The sequence below is a fragment of the Odocoileus virginianus genome, unplaced genomic scaffold, assembly GCF_023699985.2.
Source record: "Odocoileus virginianus isolate 20LAN1187 ecotype Illinois unplaced genomic scaffold, Ovbor_1.2 Unplaced_Scaffold_10, whole genome shotgun sequence".
In the NCBI taxonomy this organism is placed as follows: Eukaryota; Metazoa; Chordata; class Mammalia; order Artiodactyla; family Cervidae; genus Odocoileus; species Odocoileus virginianus.
This window is the reverse complement of record NW_027224272.1, coordinates 2,432,883-2,456,243: the sequence shown is the minus strand read 5'-3', so window position 1 is coordinate 2,456,243 and position 23,361 is coordinate 2,432,883. Positions and strand designations below refer to the sequence as shown.

Here is a 23,361-nt window from a genome sequence, read left to right as displayed (position 1 = left end):
ACCTGCCCCACTAAAAACTTACTTAGAAAGAATATGCTTCAAGGACGAAACTTGAACAAAATCTCTGAAATAATTCATAGGACAAAATTTATTTCATCTGGCAAAGAATGATCAAAATTTTATTATAGGAAGTCATAGTGTTTGTATCTTTAACTGCAATAGTTTGAGGATACAGGAAACTGTCTGACACAAAATGGGAACTTAACAAATGTGTGCTGAATAAATGAATCAATGAAAAACAGATTTCAAGATACAAGTTGCAGCACAGGTTGAAGAATTACATCTAATATGTAATTTGTGTATTGGAGTATTATTGACTATGGCAAAAGGAGAGCTGTGCTGCACCAAAATTGTAAAACATCTAATGCTGTATGCTAAAGAGTTTAGTATTTATTTCATGGATTTTAAAGTAGATAAATATCATGAGTATTAGGGGAAAAAGAAAAATAGAATGGTATGATGTTAAGTGACAACTCTATTTCAATAATTTAAGTGTGATCTATAAATTCTAATGATGGAGATCAGTAAGAATGTAATAAGGCACAGATCTTCCTCAACCTATGACAGCATTATGTCCTGATAAATCCACTGTAGGTTGAAAATTTTATATATTGAAACTGCATTTAATAGATCTAACCTACCAAACAGCATAGCTTAGCCTAGCCTATACCTTAAGCAGACTTGGAACACTTAAAATTATATTAGCCTATAGTTGGGCAAAATCATCTAACACAAAGCCTATTTTATAATAAAGAGTTTAATATCTCATGTAATTTACTGAATATTATACTGAAAGTGAAAAATAGAATGGTTTATGGGTACAGAATGGCTTTAAGTATACCAGTTATTCACACTCATGATCACGTGGCCGACTCAGAGCTGCAGCTCACTCCTGCTGTCCAGCATCATAAAAGAGTATCATAAAAAAAAAAAAAGAGTATCATATCACATATCACTAGCCTGGGAAAAGATAAAAATTCAAAATTTGAAATACAGTTTCTACTGAATATGTATTGCTTTCACACCATCACAAAGTCGAACCATGGTAAGTCAGGGACTGTCTATACTTGATGGTCTTTGGTGACCTTTGAGAAGCTACTAATAGACTGACAAATTGGTGGAGACAAAAAGCAAGAAAAGATAAACCATATTTTCTGTTCTGGCCAAAACAGAGTAACAGGGATAAGAGTTACCCACTGGAACACCTTTAAAATTTTTTTCTAAGTTTAATGGTAGGGAAATAATACAACAGTTTGCAACACACTGGACATTATGGAGCAGAAACTGATCTCTGAGAGGCAGGAAACAAATGATGTGAGCTTAATGATTACTTCATATAACCTGAGTTTCAAGGCCGCAGCTCAGGGAGAGGGATCACAGGCAGACCAGCAGTCTCACTAAATGGAGGAGAAAGGGCTGAGAGAATCTAGACAGCAAGGTGGGTAGAGGTCTCAAGATAGAGTATCAGAGAGGAGGATGATTCAGAGTGGGAACTGTAGAATTTTGTACTTCCACAACTGTTCACCCGATTTTTTATTGTTCAGTTGCTAAGTTGTGTCTGACTCTTTGCAACCCCATGGACTGTAGCCTGCCGGATGACTGATCAGCTTATGTCTGTGAACACATTACTAGAGGCCAGGAAAGGAAACACTTAGATGGATTATAGAAAACAGTGCCTAACACTCACATAGGGCCTGAAACACTGATTTTCCTATCAGCCAAACTGTAAAACCAAGATTAATAAGGCAGTGGATAATATACATGGAAAGGTCTTGCCTCAGTGGTGAATACTTAACCATTTATAATTAACAATGCAACAACATTATTTAACCATATAACAGGAGACTGTTATATTTGTATCAAATCTTAAAAAGGACCTAAAAGGATCAAACCATTTCAAAGCAACTTTAAAATACCCCAGAGAAAAGGGAAAAAATATTTGTAAAGATACAAAATTATCCAGCACCCAAAGAAGTAAAGTTTACAAAGAGGCAGTAATCTCCCTTGTAATAAAGAAAGGAAGCAATCAAAGCCAGCTCATAATTGACACAGATGTTAGAATCAGCAGAAATGACCATAAAACAATTTCTACAACTATACTCAAAATGTTCAAAAAGTTAAGTTAGAGACATGGAATGCATTTTTTAAAGTCCTAAATCAAACTTATAGAAATGAAAAAAGTCAAAGCGTAAGATGAAAAAAAAAAGAACACAGCAAATGGCATTTAATGACATAGACGCTGTAGACTATTAGTGAACTTAAAGACTAAGCAAGAAATAATAACTAAAATAAAACACAAACAACAAAGAAAAAATTTTTAATGAGCAGAGCTTCAGTGAACTGAAGAAAACTTTGAACAATCTAATCTCTAGATTAGAGACTCTAAAGAAGAGAGAGAAGGCAGGAAAGAAAACATGTTTGAAGAAATAATGGCAACTTTTCCCCAAATCTGATGGAAATTATAAATCCCCAGATCCAAGAACTTTGACACACTTTAAGCAAAAGAAACATAAAAAATGGCAAAGCATATCATAAGCAAATTGTTCAAAAATGATGATAAACAGAAAACTTTTAAAAGAGCCAGAGGGAAAAAGACACATTACATACAAAGAAACAAAAATCAGGATGAAATAAGACCTCTTATCTGAATAAAGCAACTAAGGAAACAGTGGATAGGCTTCTTAAAGAAAGAAAAAAAAAACTGGTCAACTTAGAATTCTATACACAGTGAAAATACCTCTTTAAATCAAGGTAAAAATAGAGATTTGTTTTTAAATACAATGAACAAATTCATTACCAGCAGACATAAAGTATCCATAACACAGTTGAATGATTTCATTTAGGGAGAAAGAAAATTATACCAGATGGAAATAAGTGTTTAAAGGAATAAAGAGAACTGAAATTGATAACTACATGGGTAAACATGTAAGATTTCTTATATATTAAAATCGGTGTTGATGCAGTATTTAAGCAAAGGTAATTTTTTTTAAGTAGTGTGAAATTTAAAAGACATTTAAGAGCAAAATGGATATCAACAGTAAAACAAAATTGGGAGAACTCAAACAGAAGACAGGAAAAGGAGATAAATAAATGAAAGTAAAACCTGATTCTTTAAGACCAACAAAGTATGTTAACCTCAAGCCAGTCTAATTAGTGAAAGAAGAAAAAAAGACTATTAAAATCAACAATGAAAAAGGTGACATCACTCTAGAGATTCCACAGATATTTAAAGGACACAAGAAGTAATACAAATACATTGACTAAAATTTTGACAAGATAGATGAAATAGATATATTCCTTAAAATACACAAACTAATCAAGTTCATTCAAAAAGGAACAGAAGATCTAAATAAACCTATATCTATTAAAGAAGTTGAAATCTCCTTCAGGTTCATCAATATTTTATCAACTATGAGACCAACATTCATATACACTTTTCTCACATTTTTGTAGTACTCTGAGAATTATACTGTTATATCAATTAGCAGTGAAAATGAAGCCATAAATGAAAGCAGAATTACTCTTAATAAAAGAAATGATCTAGTTAAGTCAGTACACCACGGGAGGAATCTCAAAATAATAGTGCCAAGAAAAGAGAATTGTATAGTTTCACTTACTAAAATTGTAGTGAAATAATTATGACAATTATATTGCTAACCAAAAACTGAAATTTATAGTCAAAACAATGTTAACTCTCCTTAATAATGAAATTATCTCCCCTTTTAAGATTCCATCGAGCCCTCCAAAACCAAATTGAAAACTACTTACTTAAATTACAGGTAAAACTTGAGTCATGCCTCCCAACTGAATATACTTGTTAAATTTTACAATATTGATAAAAATTTACCATAGAGGAGTCATTCCATATTATATAACACAGATACAGAACAGCAGGGTGCTTCAAGTCCCTGGCAACTCTAGTTTGCAAATTACATATGTGAGCAAAACTACAGAGCCGTATCAAATATCCTCACAAATCTATTCATATTCTTTCAATTTCATGAATAGCAATTTAAAATTCACTCATTAATTTAATATAAGAAATCAAGCAACTCCTTTACATTTCCAAAATAACAGTGAAAACTGCCTGGGACAGGAAAACTTGTAGCTAGGAAAATTTATAGTGCAGATCTAGAATGTATTTCTGCTTCAATTACTGGAGGAATTCATCTATAAATGGAAACATATGTATATATTTCATCCTTATACAAGAGGACATCTGTCTATGTGCAAATTTTCTATTTCAAATGAAGTTTGCCTGTGACCATCAGGTGCCTGAAGAACCAGGTCTTTTCTACATAGTTTTGTAAGCCAAAACCTAGACTTTCTTTCTAACCTAAAATTTCTTACCATAACCTTAAATCTGTATCACCACTGTATCTTATTGACACAATGATTTCCAAGTTAGTCTCTCTTCTTAAGCATATTTTCCTAAAATGCAAATCTGATCAAATTCATATGCCTATTAATTCTCCAGGCTCATCTAAACTTACCCATATGCAGAAACACATCTCTCTCACACACACAGAGAGGCAGATTACAGTTGACATGCTCTTTTTCATACCTCTCTGTTTTAGTACATGATCTTCCCTATTGTTAGGACTTCACTCAGACCACTGTGATCCTGTTTAAATGCTCTTTCCTTCAAGGCCAATTTTATAGTTGGCTTTATTAAGATCCTATATTTTTAGACAAGGACTCTCATTTGCCAGTTGCCTTCTACTAAAGAACTCACTCTAATACCCTAGAGAACTGAGTGACTAATGCCTTCAATATCTGGAAAATTGCCAAACTTATCTATTCAGACATCAAAGAGGGCAATATTATGTCCTCTGGCTCAGCATTATCTGGTTTCTGTGGCTTTCCATTCAAGCCTTGGACTTTGTACCGCAGCTTTCTCCCTTACACATTTACTATTATGTTGCATAAAATCTGCTTTTCCACATTTTGGTTAAATACCCCTTACTTTTCACAGAATACACTTCCTCATCTATAAAATGTAAACCACTTCATCAAACTCAAATTTTGATTAGACTTAAATGATTACATAAGTGCCAAATATTACAAACATCACAGAACGATTTGTTGTTTGTCTTTGTTTAGTCCCTAAGTAGGGTCTGATTCTTTGCAACCACATGGTCTGTAGCCCACCAGGTTCCACTGTCCATGGGATTCCCCAGGCAAGAATACTGCTGAAAGTGAAAGTGCAGATTGCTCAACCGTGCCCTACTCTTTGCAATCCCATGGAGTTCTCCAGGAAAGAATACTGGAGTGGGTAGCCATTCCCTTCTCCAGGGGATCTTTCCAACCCAGGGATCGAACTCAGGTCTCCCATATTGCAGGTGGATTCTTTACCCTCTGAGTCACCAGGGAAGCCCAAGAACACTGGAGTGAGTAGCCTATCCCTTCTCCAGCAGATCTTCCTGACCCAGGAATCAAACCGGGGTCTCCTGCATTGCAGGCGAATTCTTTACCAGCTGAGCTACCAGGGATTGCCATTTCCCTCTCCAAAGGATCTTCCTGACCCAGTGATCAAACCCACATCTCCACATTGGCAGGTCGATTCTTTACTCCTGAGCCACAAGGGAAGCCCTCATAGGATACTCAGCATATATCTGTAGAAGAGTGGAAGGAAAGAGTTCTAAAAAGGAAGAAGGAACCCAAGACAAAGAAAAGCATCTAATGGTGTTTATCCCACGCGATAGCCTTCAATTAAAGCTCAGTCAATCTCATCTATTAAGATGAAAACAATGTATTAGCAAAATGAGAGTCACTAGTAAAGCTTTCTTTTGCTGATTGGTGATGGCTACTTCCAGTGAAATAAACTTTCCTTGGAGAAATTGTGTGGGTTTCTTCATTGCTGTAATGAAATTTTGAAAAAAATTTTTTCATTATCTATATTGGTATTAGTTGTCATATAGAAATAAAACAAGAGCAGTGTTTGATTTTTTTTGACTTATTTATATACTTAGCATCAATGAGACTTTAAAAAATAATCTGACCTCAAATCTGTAGTTTTTAAGACAGAGAAATCAGGAGAGCCTTATGTATCTGTGTCAGTGTAGCCTTCTAAAGTTTTCAAAGCCCATTCACAACCTTTGGGTTTTTTTTTTTTTAGGTTTACAATATAGAGAAACCCAAAAGTATTACTGTAATTTTTATAACTGAGAAAACTCCATATAACTTGAGTTACCTAAAGTGTGAGATCCAAGTCAATGTCTTCTAATTGCGTATGTTATTTCCGCATTGACATTCAGCAATATAACGAAAAATGAAATATTCATCTTGAAACCTTGGACCCTAACCACTAAAACTAGGGCAATAACATATGTACCAGAGCTTCTAATAAAGCAAAAATAAAGATACACTTTCATTTTCTAGAACAAGTTGTACTCTGCTTTTCCACCTTGCCTGTTGTGGCAGTCACCACTTGTAAAAAGAGGATGCCAATTACAGACAAATGAAGTCACACAGTATATGCATGTGGTGACATCTCAAATTTGGGCACTAACTTTTACCTTTTCAATATAACAGTTTATCAAATGACAGTATGGTGTTAAAAAATATTTTAGTTATAGGCTGTTTTCAAGAGGCAAGTGTTTTGGGAATTTGTCTCATTTAACTGTTCTTTAGCATAATGTATCCCCTATGGCTCATTTTCCTAGTTAATGATCAACATGAGCAATATGTCTTTTTAATGCGAGTATGAAATTTGTGTTCTGCAAGATGATGATGGCAGAAGACAGCAACAAGCTTTTCATTTATTTATTTATTTTTGCTAGCCCTTTTTTAAAGTAAAGCCATCTCACCAACAGCTTAAAAAATTTATTATTTAGAGAAAGACCCTTATTTATTTACTTCTGGGTAAATAAAGGAAAAAAAATAACATTCTTAAAACTGTTGTCTAATGAACTCTAGTTCAAAAATGCACAATAATGCACCAAAGATTTACATGCCAAAGTCCTTACAAATACACAACCATGAGTTAAATCAATTAAAATAAACAGAGCTGCAAAGACAAAACTGGCTACATTGAAAATATAATGTTTCTGAGAATGTTTTGTCCATCCTGTTGGGTAAAATGTTACTGTGGTAAGCAAATGTGTTTTTTCCTGTAATTTGGCAACAAAACAGTAAATATACAAGTAATACAGCTCTCTACATTACAAAGGTATAGGAAGTTTTACAGAGCTATTTCTGTGGCCCACTTTTGATCTAATCATAAAAAAATTTTCTACAAGAAATAATCTTACACAGTGCTTTTTAGACCCTGTAAATAGTCTCCATACGGACAGATCTTGATTGAATACTTTTTTTCACAATAGTGATAAGAAGGGAAGCTGAATAAACTTTGTCAAGCCTTTCTGCAGTACTTTAATTGGCATCCAAATTTCAAGATTTTAAATGAATTCATTTAATATCATTATAATCATCTAGAGAAAAGACAACCAAACTCTAACTTGTCACCAAAATAAAAATGTGAAAAATTAGCTTTGAAATCCTGGAGGAGGAAATGATTATGGGGCAAGAAGGAATAAATGATATTCCCTTGCTCCTATTTTCAGAAAGTATTTCTTATTATATTTATTTAATACAAAGATCTTAGAAATTTCTAGAAATACACATTAAATTGAACAAAATTTGATTATAAAAAATGTTTCTTCAATGCCATATATTCTAAAGTCACATTGTTCCATTTCTTACACTGCCCTGTGACTGAATATGTTAATTCATAAATATTTTTAGCAAACTTTAGAAAAATTCTCCGTATAAAATTGCTTTAGGGTTGCCTAATGTCCATGAATTCATTAAATGCTATTTATAATAAAGGATGCAAGAAACAAATTTAGTATTTTAAAAGCAGTGTTTCCTAAACCCATTTGATGTAAAAAAAAATTTTTTTTCAAGTAGTACATATTAAACTCTCATAGACCAAGTGGAACATCCTTTGGAAAAAAAATCAGATAAGTGAATATTTTCTCTAATATTTTCTGTATATAGATATACACACACACACAAACACATAAAATGAAATACTACTCAGCCATAAAAAGAATGACATTTTGCCATTTGCAGCAATATTGATGGACTTGGAGGGCATTATGCTAAGTGTACTAAATCAAAAAGATAAATACTGTATAAGCAGAAAGATTATACTGCTTATACATATAATCTAAAAAACACAGCAAACTAGTGCTCGCTTTGGCAGCACATATACTAAAAAACACAGCAAACTAATTAGTGTAACACAAAAGAAACAGACTCACATATACAGAAAACAAATTAGTGGTTACCAGTTGGCAGGGGGCTGGGGTTGGGGGATGGGGGAGAGATATAAGTGCAGGGATGGAAGAGTGGGAGGTTCAAACTATTGGGTATAAGATAGGCTCAAGAATGTATTGTACAACATGGGGAATACAGTCAATATTTTGTAATAACTGTAAATGGAAAGTAACCTTTAAAAATTCTGTAAGTTTTTTAAACTTTTAAGGATTTTAGCAAAGTAAGTTTTAAATGAAAGAATAATATGAGAATTTTATTTTATTTTTATTATTTTTTCAATTTATTTTTATTAGTTGGAGGCTAATATTTTAAACAGTGGTGACATCCTATGATCTATAAGAGGAAAATAAAGCACTAAAGAAATAAAAGTAAATACATTAGATTTTGAAAACTGAGACATTTTCCTCTTAAGCAGTAAACAATTAAAATCACAGATTTATATTTGTTACTATATAGATTCAATTTCAATACTTGATTTTTTTCATGAATAGTATCAGTTGGATTTTTATCTCTTTTACAGTGCTTACAACAATGCCTGTGAAAAGCTGTTTTATAAAGATTAAATACAGGCAAATTCATCTTGGATTATTCCTTTATCACACCATCTTTCATGACAGAATTAGTTGTTCTGAACACATTTATTAACTTGTCAAGGAAATATTTATCTTTTCCTTTGTTAGATGTAGCTGAATAATGTTTTGTACCATTAGTAGTAAGTATCCTTTAGTTCCTCCTTGTTAATGAGGCATGATAAATGCCTCTTTTGACTCTGGTTCCTCTTCTGTAACCTGGAAACAATACATATTCTCTATATAGGGATGTGCCCTAAAGTCTCAAGATATCTAGTAGATTTCATGATGTTTAAATAGTAAGACAATATTTTCATGAGAGTATAATTTTAGCTTCCTTACTTAGAAAGTTCTAAGGATTGTATAAGATCCAGTGTTTCAACCATTTCTTTTGAGAATATGGCAAACCACTTCAGCATTCTTGCCTTGAGAACCACATGAACAGTATGAAAAGGCAAAAAGATAGGACACTGAAAGATGAACCCCCCAGGTCAGTAGGTGTCCAATATGCTACTGGAAAAGAGCAGAGAAATAGCTCTAGAAGGAATGAAGAGGCTGAGCCAAAGCAGAAACAACGCCCAGTTGTGGATATGTCTGGTGGTTAAAGTAGAGTCCGATGCCGTAAAGAACAATATTGCAAAGGAACCCGCAATGCTAGGTCCACGAATCAAGGTAAATAGGAAGAAAAGCTATGACAAACCCAGACAGTGTATTAAAAAGCAGAGATAGGGGTACTCTTTCTACCCCCTTCTGATGTCTATGTCAGAAGCTTTCTCTATCTCCTTTATACTTTAATAAAACTTTATTGCACAAAAGCTCTGAGCGATCCAGCCTCGTCTCTGGCCCCGGATTGAATTCTTCTCCTCCGGAGGCCAAGAACCCCAGCGTCTTTGCGTGATTCAGAAACAACCTTTCATCGTAAATGTAAGTGGAATAAATGTTCCAATAAAAGACATAGAATGGCTGAATGGATTAATAAACAAGACCCATGTAAAAATAAATAAATAAATAAATAAATAAATAAATAAATAAATAAATAAAAAGCAGAGACATCACTTTGCCTACAAAGGTCCATATAGTCAAAGCTATGATTTTTCCAGTAGTCGGGTATGGATGTGAGAGTTGCACCATACAGAAGGCTGAACAGTGGAGAATTGATGCTTTCACACTGTTATGCTGGAGAAGATTCTTAAGAGTCCCTTGGACAGCAAGGAGATCAAACCAGATAATCCTAAAGGAAATCAACCCTGAATATTCATTGGAAGGACTGATGCTGAGGCTGAAGCTCCAATACTTTGGCCACCTGATGCAAAGAGCTGACTCACTGGAAAAGACCCTGATGCTGGGAAAGACTGAGGGCAGAAGGAAATTGACCAAGGATGACACAATTCTTGAATGGCATCACCGATTCAGTGGACATGAGTTTGAGCAAACTCCAGGAGATAGTGCAGGACAGGGAAGCCTGGTGTGCTACAGTCTATGGGGTCACAAAGAGTTGCATACAACTGAGCAACTGAACAGCAACAACAAAGCAAGTTAAGATGAGTATTCACTTATCCAAAATATCCTAAAGTTCAATTGGGCATATTCAAAATGTTTCATATTACTGTTAAAATTTATTTATACCTTGTATCCATTTCATTTACTTGCCAAAAGAATATACTGTAGAAAAGATTTATATCTAGGATACATAAAGAACTCTTAAAACTCAACAATGAGAAAACAAGCAACCTAACTTATAAACACACACACACAATCTACAAGAATAAAGGGAAGAAAAATACATATATACATATTTCTACCAAAGAAGGTATACAGATGGCAAATAAGCATATGAAAAGATGCTCAGCATCATATGTCATTGCATGCATGTTCATGTATACTCAGTCATGTCTGACTCTTTATGATCCCATGGAGTGTAGCCTGCCAGGCTCCTCTGTCCATGGAAATTTCAAGGCATGGAGACTGAAGTAGGTTGCCATTTCCTATTCCAGCCTATGTCATTAGGGAAGTAGAAATAAAACCACAATGAGATCACTACACACCTAACAGAATAGTTAAAATCTGATAACTAACAATACCAAATGTTGACAAAGTGCAACAGGAGCATACATTCATCACTAATGGGAATGTAATGACACAGTTATTTGGGAAGACAGTTTGATAGTTTTCTATAGAGCTAAGCATAGTATTCCAATAGGATCCAGCAATCATACTCTCCAGTTAATTGAAAACCTATGTTTACACAGTCCAAAGGTGCTGAAAGCATACAGAGTTTGTTCTCTTATCACTGTAAAATTATGTTAGAAATCAATATCAAAAGATATCTGAAAATAACACAAAGGCCTAAACACAAATGTTTATAACAGCTTTATTTATATTTTGTCCCAAACTGGAAATAATCATATTATCCTTCGACAGGTGAATAGATAAACAAACTTGGTATTTGAGATGATGGATACTTCAGCAATAAAAAGGAAGAAACTATAAACTCACACAACATGACTGAATCTTAAATGCGTGTTGCTAAGCCAAAGATGCCCGATTCAAAAGTCTACATATTGTATGACTGTTTATTTTACATTCTGGAAAAGAAAAATTATAGAGATGGAAAACAAATCAGCATTTGTCAGGGGTTGGGAGTGATTGATTACAAAGGGGACTCACAAAGAATATTTTAAGTTAATGAAACTGTACTGTACAGTACTAGGCAGAAGATACATGACTACGCGTTTGTCAAAACACATAGAATAGTACATCACAGGGTGCAACGTTAATGTGCATGTGTGTATATGCTCAGTCGTGTCTGACCCTGCAACTCCATGAACTGTAGCATGCCAGGCTCCTCTGTCCATAGGATTTCCCAGGCAAGAATACTGGAGTGGGTTGCCATTTCCTTCTCCAGGGGATCTTCCTGACCCAGGGATCAAACCTGCATCTCCTGCATTGGTAGGCAGATTCTTTACCACTGAGCCACCTGGGTAATATATGCATTTTTTAATCAGAGTATCCTGGAAAGAATGCATGCTATGACAGATGAATTTAACTGTATTATCAATATATGATAAAATGGCATTGAAAGGGATAGGGAAAAAGGAGCTGACATAAGTGACTTTGGAAAATGATGTTTTGATTGGGAAATATAAGATGAGGCACAAAAATAACTGTACATAAACACAATTTTAGTTTGTAAGTTTGTTCCTCACAGGAATACAGTTTAAAAATATGAAAACACATTTATACTAGGAAAGAACAAACAAGTGAATAAATGGTAAACAATTTGGGCTTCCTGATGGCTCAGCAGATAAAGAATCTGCCTGCAATGCAGGAGACACAGGAGACTTGGGTTCAATCCCTGGGTTGGGAAGATTCCCTGGAGGAGGAAATGACAACCCACTCCAGTATTCTTGCCTGAAAAACCCCATGGACAGAGGAGCCTGGCAGGCTACAGTCCAAAGGGTCACAAAGAGTCAGACAAGACAGAGCACATGAGCACAAGGTGAGTCAAGGTGAGTCAGTAAAAGTAGTTACATAAGAGTAAGGGGCAACAGCAATCCCAGTTCTGGGCATACACACTGAGGAAACCAGATCTGAAAGAGACACGTGCACCCCAATGTTCATCGCAGCACTGTTTATAATAGCCAGGACATGGAAGTAACCTAGATGCCCATCAGCAGACGAATGGATAAGCAAGCTGTGGTACATATACGCCATGGAATATTACTCAGCCATTAAAAAGAATTCATTTGAATCAGTTCTAATGAGATGGATGAAACTGGAGTCCATTATACAGAGCGATGTAAGCCAGAAAGATAAAGACCATTACAGTATACTAACACATATATATGGAATTTAGAAAGATGGTAATGATAACCCTATATGCAAAACAGAAAAAGAGACACAGATGTACAGAACAGACTTTTGGACTCAGTGGGAGAAGCCGAGGGTGGGGTATTCTGACAGAATAGCATCAAAACATGTGTATTATCAAGTGTGAAACAGATCACCAGCCCAGGTTGGATGCATGAGACAAGTGCTCGGACCTGGTGTACTGGGAAGACCCAGAGGGATCGGGCGGAGAGGGAGGTGGGAGGGGGGATCGGGATGGGGAATACATGTAAAACCATGGCTGATTCTTGTCAATGTATGACAAAAACCACTACAATATTGTAAAGTAATTAGCCTCCAATTAATAAAAAAAAAAGAGTAAGGGGAAAAAGCTAGAATGAACCATGTGATATTGGATTAGAGTCTCAGACATTAGTATGAACTCATGTTTAGTTTAATATGTATAGAGACAGACACCTACAGAAATGATTATAGATGTGTGTGCATTGCATATATTTCATAACTGTCTGCAGAGCGACTATAAACAATGACACCAAGTAGCAACAAACACATCTAGCATCTAGGCCTTAGTTTCTCAACATGGTTCTCCAAAATAACATAAACAAAACAAAAAGCAGACATCCTTGGAGAAATGACTAATTCTAGGGCTAGGGCAATGAAACCACGAGATGAGTCTGAAGCATTATGTACTGCCAGGAAATAAGGAAACACTCAAAAACAAAAGGAGGGAAGCAGATCAAAGGAACAGAAGAACTCAACTAAAGCAGCAAGCACTGGATGGCCTAAGCTGAAACAATTGGAGTAACAAAATTAATTATACTTGAAATTTTTAGAGATATATGAAATAAATATTTATGAGCCTATACTGATATAAATAACTGAATACATAGATAAATGGGGAGAAAGGTACAAATTTTTCTTACAAAGAATTTCAAATAACATATGTAAATCCTCTTCCCTCCAGGAGATGGGGCTTTAAAAATCCCTCTCAGGAGTGTGGGATGGATTCCAAAAGAAAGAGTATAGAAAGGGAACAATAGTAACTTCACAGTGAAGACATCTGGCACACTTCACCTTAACAAGTGATCAAGGCTAACGTCACCAGTGAAAAACCATGTACCCCTCAAGACATTTCACCTCTACGGTAATCTTCTTCCAAACCCCAAACCGTCATCTAATCATGAGAAAATGACCTAATAAAGCCAAACTCAAGGTCATTCTACAAAAGTCTGGCCAGTATATCTCAAAACTAATAAAGGTCATAGGAAATAAGGAAAGGCTGGGAACATGTCAGAGACCATAGAAGAGAGTTTACAGCTAAATTCAATGTGATATACTGAATTGGATCCTAGAACAGAAAAAAGACATAATTGTAAAAAAAAAAAAAAAAAAAGAAAAAAACCTGATAAATCTGAAAAAAGTCTAGAGTTTAGCTAAAAATAACACTGACTTCTTTTTTAGTTTTAATATATGTACTATATAAAAGATTAACATTAAGGGAAGATGGGTAAACAGTACATGAGGACTCTCTGTACTATATCTACAAACTGTCTGATAAATCTACTATCCCCAAAAAAGGTTTAGTTTTTTTAAAGTGCATATTGCATTATAATGAATAAACACAGAATAAATATTAGGCATAGTAGAGAGAAACACTGTAGCTCCTGTAAAATGCAGATTGTGGGCACACCCCTCTCCATTTAAATTGCATCTGAGCTTCCTAGAAACGGAACCAAGAATCTGCATTTCACATAGTCTACAGATGATTCTTACACATACCAAAATATGAGGATTCCATTGCTAGAGCCCTGTGCCTTTTACAGGCCCAAAAGGCTTTCAAAAGCTTTAAAAACCAAAGTAGTAGTGGTATTAGCCAAGGTAACCAAATTTGGAGAAAATCAAACTTCAGCATATGCAAGACAGGAAAGAAAAAGTAGTATGTATATAATTAGTGGGCACATAGGATAATGGAGTCATGATAGTTTGGCAAGCATCCAAGTGGCAGTTGCAAGACTAGAAGTGGAAGCAATTTGCTTATTCAAACAACACTTCCTAGGTTGAAGAAAAGTGACATCACTGTGGAGTGCAGAGGAACTACGACTGGCTTGTTCAGTCAACAGGCAATAACCACCTTAGTATGAACTGATATTCCAAAAATGAATACTGCAGTACTGACAACCAAAAGCAAAACCACCAAGCTAATAAACAAATGCTCAAGCAAGCTGAAAGGCTCTGACTAGAATATTATATAATGAATAGATGAACAAGGGCATGAGAATAAACTATGAAAATCAACATGATGAAACTTACTGGTTAAATGAAGTCTAGTTGGTCTCAATTATGACATCCTGTGTGTCTCTGCCTAATCTTAGTCACCTACCACATTTACTATGGCAGACTTCTTGCTAGCTCAGGGAACCATTATTGAGCCTCAACAGATGCAGGTAGTCTGCAACCTTGCTGCCTTCCCGACCCACAGAGCATGTACCAGCCGTTCTGAGATACCCAATCATACTCACTCTGATTGAAGCCACTTGGACACTTTGCCTGCATCAGCCTGCCCTCACTCATGTTTACCATCTGATGGTTAATTTTACACGTAAATTTAGCCTATGGATCCTGGTTGTTTGGTATAGAAGTTGCTGTGAAGGTACAGTTTAGATGTGATTAACTTTTAAATCAGTAGACTTTGAGTAAAGCAGATTATCCCTCCATAGTGTGCTTAGACATTGTCCAGTCAGTTGAAGGCCTTAAGAACAGAGACTGAAGTCTTTCTATGAAGAAAGAACTATGCCTCTAGACTGCATATAGAAATTCTGTCTGAGTTTCTAACTTTCAGACTCAGTTCAGTTCAGTTCAGTCACTCAGTTGTGTCCGACTCTTTGCGACCCCATGAATTGCAGCACGCCAGGCCTCCCTGTCCATCACCAACTCCTGGAGTTTACCCAAACTCATGCCCATTGAGTTGGTGATGCCATCCAGCCATCTCATCCTCTGTCTCCCCCTTCTCCTCCTGCCCCCAATCCCTCCCAGCATCAGGGTCTTTTCCAATGAGTCAACTCTTCGCATGAGGTGGCCAAAGTACTGGAGTTTCAGCTTCAGCATCAGTCCTTCCAATGAACGCTCAGGACTGATCTCCTTTCAGATGGACTGATTGGATCTCCTTGCAGTCCAAGGGACTCTCAAGAGTCTTCTCCAACACCACAGTTCAAAAGCATCAACTTTTCGGCACTCAGCTTTCTTCACAGACTCAAGACTGCAAGATAAACATTCACCTTAATTTCCAAGCTACTAACCTACCCTGCAGATTTCCAACTTCCAGGCCCCACAATCACATAAACCAAAGTTAAGAGCCAATTCCTTAGAAGAAATCAAACCCCCTCTACATATACACATTGACCCTTGGACAACATGGGGTTAGGGCACAGTTAATAATTGCATAATCCATGTCTGCATCTGCAGATTCAACCAACCTGAATCATGTAGCACTGTAGTATTCACTGAAAAATACCCATGCATAAGTGGCCCCACACAGTTCAAATTTATATGGTTCAAGGGTCAACTGCATTACTACATTTTACCCAATTCTATATAATATCCTATTACATATCCAATCCAATGCGGTATAACATAATATAAATATCCTATTAGGTTTATTTCTCTGGAGAATCCTAACGAATGCATGTCCATTCTGATCATTTTTCTACCAGTAACACCATAACCATCTTTTCTCATAATGAAATACACTGCAGCTATTTTACCATCACTACATCCAATGACATTTTTTTTTAGGAAGGTATGGAATTCCAGTTAACCTATTTCAAATCCTAAAAGATGATGCTGTGAAAGTGCTACACTCAATATGCCAGCAAATTTGGAAAACTCAGCAGTGGCCACAGGACTGGAAATGGTCAATTTTCAATCTGATCCCTAAGAAAGGCAGTGCCAAAGAATGCTCAAACTACCACACAATTGCACTCATCTCACATGCTAACAAAGTAATGCTCAAAATTCTCCAAGCCAGGCTTCAACAATACGTGAACCGTGAACTTTCAGATGTTCAAGCTGGTTTTAGAAAAGGCAGAGGAACCAGAGATCAAATTGCCAACATCCGCTGGATCATCGAAAAAGCAAGAGAGTTCCAGACAAAACATCTATTTCTGCTTTATTGACTATGCCAAAGCCTTTGACTGTGTGGATCACAATAAACTGTGGAAAATTCTGAAAGAGATGGGAATACCAGACCACCTGACCTGCCTCCTGAGAAATCTGTATGCAGGTCAGGAAGCAACAGTTAGAACTGGACATGGAACAACAGACTGGTTCCAAATAGGAAAAGGAGTACGTCAAGGCTGTATATTGTCACCCTGCTTATTTAACTTATATGCAGAGTACATCATGAGAAATGCTGAGCTGGATGAAGCACAAGCTGGAATCAAGATTGCTGGGAGAAATATCAATAACCTCAGATATGCAGATGACACCACCCTTATGGCAGAAAGGGAAGAAGAACTAAAGAGCCTCTTGAAAGTGAAAGAGGAGAGTGAGAAAGTTGGCTTAAAGCTCAACATTCAGAAAACTAAGATCATGGCATCTGTCCCATCACTTCATGGCAAATAGATGGGGAAACAGTGGAAACAGTGACAGACTTTATTTTTTTGAGCTCCAAAATCACTGCAGATGGTGACTGCAGCCATGAAATAAAAAGATGCTTACTCCTTGGAAGGAAAGTTATGACCAACCTAGACAGCATATTTAAAAGCAGAGACATTACTTTGCCAACAAAGGTCCATCTAGTCAAGGCTATGGTTTTTCCAGTAGTCATGTACGGATGTGAGAGTTGGACTATAAAGAAAGCTGAGCACTGAAGAACTGATGCTTTTGAACTGTGGTGTTGGAGAAGACTCTTGAGAGTCCCTTGGACTGCAAGCAAATCTAACCAGTCCATCCTAAAGGAGATCAGTCCTGAGTGTTCATTGGAAGGACTGATGTTGAAGCTGAAACTCCAATACTTTGGCCACCTGATGCAAAGAACTGACTCATTTGAAAAGACCCTGATGCTGGGAAAGATTGAAGGTAGGAGGAGAAGGGGATGACAGAGGATGAGATGGTTGGATGGTATCACTGACTCAGTGGACATGAGTTTGAGTAAACTCCTGGAGTTGGTGATGGACAGGGAGGCCTGGCATGCTGCAGTCCCTGGGGTCACAAAGAGTCGGACACGACTGAGTGACTGAACTGAACTGAGCACCCAATGACATTTTTTCTAGGAAGGTATGAAATTTAGATAAGTTATAATAAATATATAGATAGACCTAGAGATTTCCATTTTTGTCCTTTGCACCAAATAGCATAGAATCACTACTTTATATCCTGGCTGAATATCAGAATCACTTGTGGCACCTCTTAAAAGTACACTTGATCCTTGAACAACATGGGTTTGAACTGTGTGGGTTCACTTATCATACAGTACTACTCAATCTGGGGTTGACTGAATATGAAGATGTGGAAACATAGATATAAAAGGCTGACTGTAAAATCATACCTGAATTTTAGACTGTGTTGGGGTTCACACCCATAACCCCAAAGTTGTTCAAGGGTCAATTGTACATATGCCCTGGACCTGCTGAGAAATTGAGAATTTCCTCAAATAATTTTGATTCATAGCCAAGAGTTGAAACCCTTGGGCATAAAGTCATTTCACCACAGTATCTGCAAGAGGATGTAGTCCAAGATCACCTTTTTAAAATAAAAGGCTCAAGAGTAAGGGAAAACAAATCACTTATTCAAATTCCCAAAAAAGGTTAAGAATGAACAGTATCAGGCTAATATTTTTTCCACATTTCTAGAAAGTATCTTTTATCTTCCTATATAGAAATTTCCAGAAAAAATACAAGTGGTGTTCCTATCACTCAGTGCACATAATGTATGCATATTTTATCATCTGATCCACACCTCCAGTTCAGATTGATTATTTCCTAAATATTATAATCTAACAGAGGCAGCTCTATTTTATAAGGTAGTTCAAGCCATGTACACATGAAATTATCTGGTATCTCTAATTTTCTCGAAGAGATCTCTAGTCTTTCCCATTCTATTGTTTTCCTCTATTTCTTTGCATTGGTCACTATCTTATCTCTCCTTGTTATTCTTTGGAACTCTGCATTCAGAAGGGTATATATCTTTCATTTTCTCCTTTGCCTTTCACTTCTCTTCTTTTCTCAGCTATTTTAAGGCCTCCTCAGACAACCATTTTGCCTTCTTGCATTTCTTTTTCTGGGGATGGTTTTGGTGACCACCTTCTGTACAATGCTATGAACCTGCATCCATAGTTCTTCGAGCACTCTATCAGATCTAATCCCTTGAATCTACTTGTCACTTCCACTGTATAATCATAAGGGATTTGATTTAGGTCATACCTGAATGGCCTAGTGTTTTCCTTACTTTCTTCAGTTTAAGCCTGAATTTTGCAATAAGGAGCTCATGATAAGCAAACATAGAATACAATTTTATCTCACTGAGAAATTGATCATGTAGTTCTCTTCCATGTTTAATGTATGAGTCTAACATTAAAATCAACTTATCAAAAAGACATTGTTATTATTCTATTTCTTTACAGACTCAACAATTAAATGCCTCTATAACTGCTTAAATAGGTTTACAGTGTGACATTGGATATTTGATCCTTTGCTTCCTTCATAAACGATTATAGGATAGCATGAGCTTTCTAAGAGAAATAGAGACCCTCTCAATAGGTAAGTTAATCAAAGCCACTGTAATCAAACCTTAAGTGAAAACTGCGAATTGTCCAAACTAACGCCATCTGAGAGCACTCAGAACAGTCCCTCACTCCACCTTGTACCTTGAGAACAGAGATCATGTTGGACTCTTTTTTGTATATCCAGAGTCAAACAGTGTCTGTCACATAATTGGAATATATAAATGGCTGTTGAATTAATGTGATGCACAAATAAATTAATTAAAACTACCTAGATTGGTCTATGTCTCCTACTATAATATCCTTAACTTCTAAGAAAATATATTGACCTTTTAATTTCAAATACATGCATAATATATGTATTTACTTGAGACAATAAAGACAGAAAAACAGCAGTTTGTTTTGTTTTGGTCTGCTTCACTGGAATACAAATCCCATAGGAACAGACTCTTTGTTACTAACATATACCCAAATCCCAGATCAGTGCCAGGGGCCACATTAGGTAATTAATAAATATTTGTTGAAGGAATGAATGAAAGACAATTTGAGATCAATGGTATTTCCTACCACTGTGGCTCATTCCATCCAACATAATTGAGGGGTTAAAAAAATGTGTGCTGAATGGCAGTGAAAGGACAAATGAGTCTGGAGGGGATGAACATATCCACATGCGCTTTCTCTAAGAATGCATCTAAGTCTTTGTTTTGTTGATGGAGAAAAGAGAAGTTTGCACTTACCTAAGAGGAAGGAAATTGTGAAGTCAGGTGAAAGGGCTGGGTTTCCACGACTGTGCTGAAAGATTAAGAGATGAGAGAGAACAAAGGGAGCAAACATGAAGTTCAAAAAGAGTGAAAGCTGCAGAGGTGCAGAGATTCACTGAGACTCTGAGCTGGCACTCCGCGGTCAGACAAGTGTGAACTTGACCAGAAACAGAGAAGTGGAGATCACGGGGGTTAATGAGGTCCAGGAACCCAAAGAAGAACCTATCAGAGTGTCATCAGTATGGGTGTTGAAGTCTCTGAGGAGAGCTGTCTTCAAACAGAGCTCTGTAATAGTAAATATAACCATGATACCAGAAGAGGACTGTTTAATGAAACAGTCACATTAGGGCACCATTCAAATAAGTTGTGCACAGAAATCACGCACCTAATTAACTCCAACTGGTTGCACTTATATTAGTGAGTAACATTTTAATTTTATACAAGCCAGACGCTCAGCATAGTCTCCCGCCTCAGCCAGGCCTGGGTGGAACCTGGAACACCGCGCTCGCGCCCTTCTCTGACCCCAGCGGATTCTCTCCGGCTTCCGGACTCTCAAACACGGACTCGCCTTCCAGTCCCATGGCGGAGCCCACTGCCTAACCCCAGAGCCCATCCTGGGAACGCCTCGAAGATCCCGTCGCCGCACACTCTGGGAATGCTCTGAGGCGGCGGCTGCCTCCATGCCCGCTGCTGCCAGACCCGCAGCTGCTGCTTCCCCTCGGCTTTCACTGTGGCCTTCGCGCCCGCCGGGCCCAAGCCGCCAGCCATGATGCCCGCTCCCTTGCATGTGAGCCAGAACTACCACCCAGACTGCGAGGCCGGCGTCAACGGTCAAATCAACCTGCAGATCTACGCCTCCTATGTGTACCTGTCCATGGCCTTGTACTTCGACAGGGACGACGTGGCCTTGAAGCACTTCTCCCACTTCTTCCTGCGCTGTTCTCACGAGCATAAGGAGCAGATCGAGGGCCTGATGCACCTGCAGAACCGTCGCGGGGGCCGCTTCTGTCTCCGAGACCTCAGAAAGCCTGACCGCACTAACTGGGAGAGCGGCCTCCAGGCCACGCAGTGCGCCCTGCACCTGGAGAAGACCGTCAACCAGAGCCTGCTCGACCTGCACCAGCTGGCCACCGACAAGAACGACCCTCACCTGTGCCGCTTCCGGAAGACCCGCCACCTGCACCAGCAGGCTGCGTTCATCAGGGAGCTGGGGGGCCATGCCAGCAACCTGCAGAAGATGGGGGCGCCGCAAGTCAGCATGGCAGAGTACCTCTTCGACAAGCTCACCCTGGGTGACGGTGACAAGGAGGACTGAGCTTGAACTGGACCTTTTCTTCTCCCAGCTTTACCAGGTCTTCAAATAAAGTTATTGGTTCTTCAAATAAAGTTATCAGTTGATGCATAAATAAGGGTCTCTGATTCGTGTGTGCAAATCTCTCCTTTTAACTTTTAAACAGGTATCCAGGAGTCTCTCCACCCACCGATGCCCCATCGGTGCAGCTCAGGACCTCCACAGAGGGAAGGCCTTACATGGGCCCTTGGAAAACACAAAATCAGTCTTCCCCTTATAAACAATGTGGGTATATGGGGTGGACTGGGGTGGGGTGGGATGGGGTGGGGGTGAGGCAGGGCCCTGGTGAATGTGGGTGCATGTGCATAGTAAAAGGATAGAAGTATAGCCTGAAAATCATGATTGCAGTCGCCTCTGGCGAAGAACTGAAGGGAATGGGATTGGGCAGGGGTTAAAATAAAGGGAGTCTTCAGTTTCATCTGAACTGTTTATATCCATTAAAGTATACAAATATTATTGGTTAAGTATGAGTAGCAAGCCCTGGCGAAGGAAATGGCAACCCACTCTAGTATTCTTGCTGGGAAAGTTCCATGGACAGAGGAGTCTAACGGGTCCACGGAGTCGCAAAGAGTCAGACACTACTGAGTGCTATCCACACACACACATGAATAGCAAGATGGAGTGTTGAGAGGATGACTTGGGAGTGTGAATGGTAGAGAACCTCTTTGACAAGTTCACTCTTGGCAACAGTGATTATGGAAAAATGAGTGTTAAGGCTGGCTTGCCCATGAACATGGAGGTGACTTCCTATGGTCAGCAGTGCCTGGCATGCATATTGCAATAACTAAACTTTCACTTATGTGTGTTTTCTTTTCTTTGTATCATATGTATATATGTATGCATGGATGTGTGTGTATATATATGTATATACATTTTTATTCCAACCAGCAGCAGAGTTCATTTTAAATCTCTAGACTAGATTCTGAATGTATGCTTAAGAAGATGCCCTTTGTTGAAAAGCAGTTAGGTGATTACATTATTGGAAATGGTATAGCTGCTTCCAAGACCTTTCCTGAGCCTGGCTGTATTTCTGCCCTTGGGTTTTATACATCTAACTTGATTTAGTTATTATTTGCTACCAAGAGAACTTAATAATATGTCTTATTATCAACACACCTTTACCAGCCTCTGCTGTTATTATCTACAGTAGAATAAATAGCTCTTCTAGGGTAGTACATGACATTTTTCTCTTCATCCTTACCACAGAGTCTACTGAAAAGAAGAAGAATCAAAGGGTGGAAGGGATCAAATGAAAACAATTGCCTGAATGAAAATACAAAATACTGAAGGCTGCTACCACATGCATCCCTTCTCACTCAGAAGTATTTCCCTCATAATTTACAGAATTTTAATTCCTTAGACCAACCTTCCAAAGAATATATTCAGTATCAGGCAGTGCCACAAAAACATTCACAAGTGTTCAGTGAAAAATTTTTATGAATCAAAGTAACAGGATTTCGTGTTTGTTTCTTTTTCAGTTATGGCTTACTCTAGGAATTTTATGAATGATGTAAAAAATAGGCATTGTGACTTTATAACACAGGGATAAGGTATTCAAGGTTTCCCAAACATTCTGATCATGGGAGCCTTCTTCTACTAAACCTCACAGAACAGTATTCCAAAGAAAATTGCTTTGGAAAAAAATGTTAAAAGGCTCCCACCATGTTGTTCCAGAAGCACATCAGTTCAGTTCAATTGAGTCGCTCAGTCGTGTCCAACTCTTTCCGACCCCATGGACTGCAGCACGCCAGGCCTCCCTGTCCATCACCAACTCCAGGAGTTTACTCAAACTCAGGTCCATTGAGTCAGTGATGCCATCCAACCATCTCA

At 37.6% G+C, this 23,361-nt stretch overlaps 1 pseudogene; it reads left to right on the top strand.

The window, feature by feature from the left end:
• The first annotated feature begins 19,419 nt into the window (after positions 1-19,419).
• On the top strand, positions 19,420-21,495 carry LOC110133689 (ferritin heavy chain pseudogene; annotated as a pseudogene).
• Positions 21,496-23,361: the final 1,866 nt, after the last annotated feature.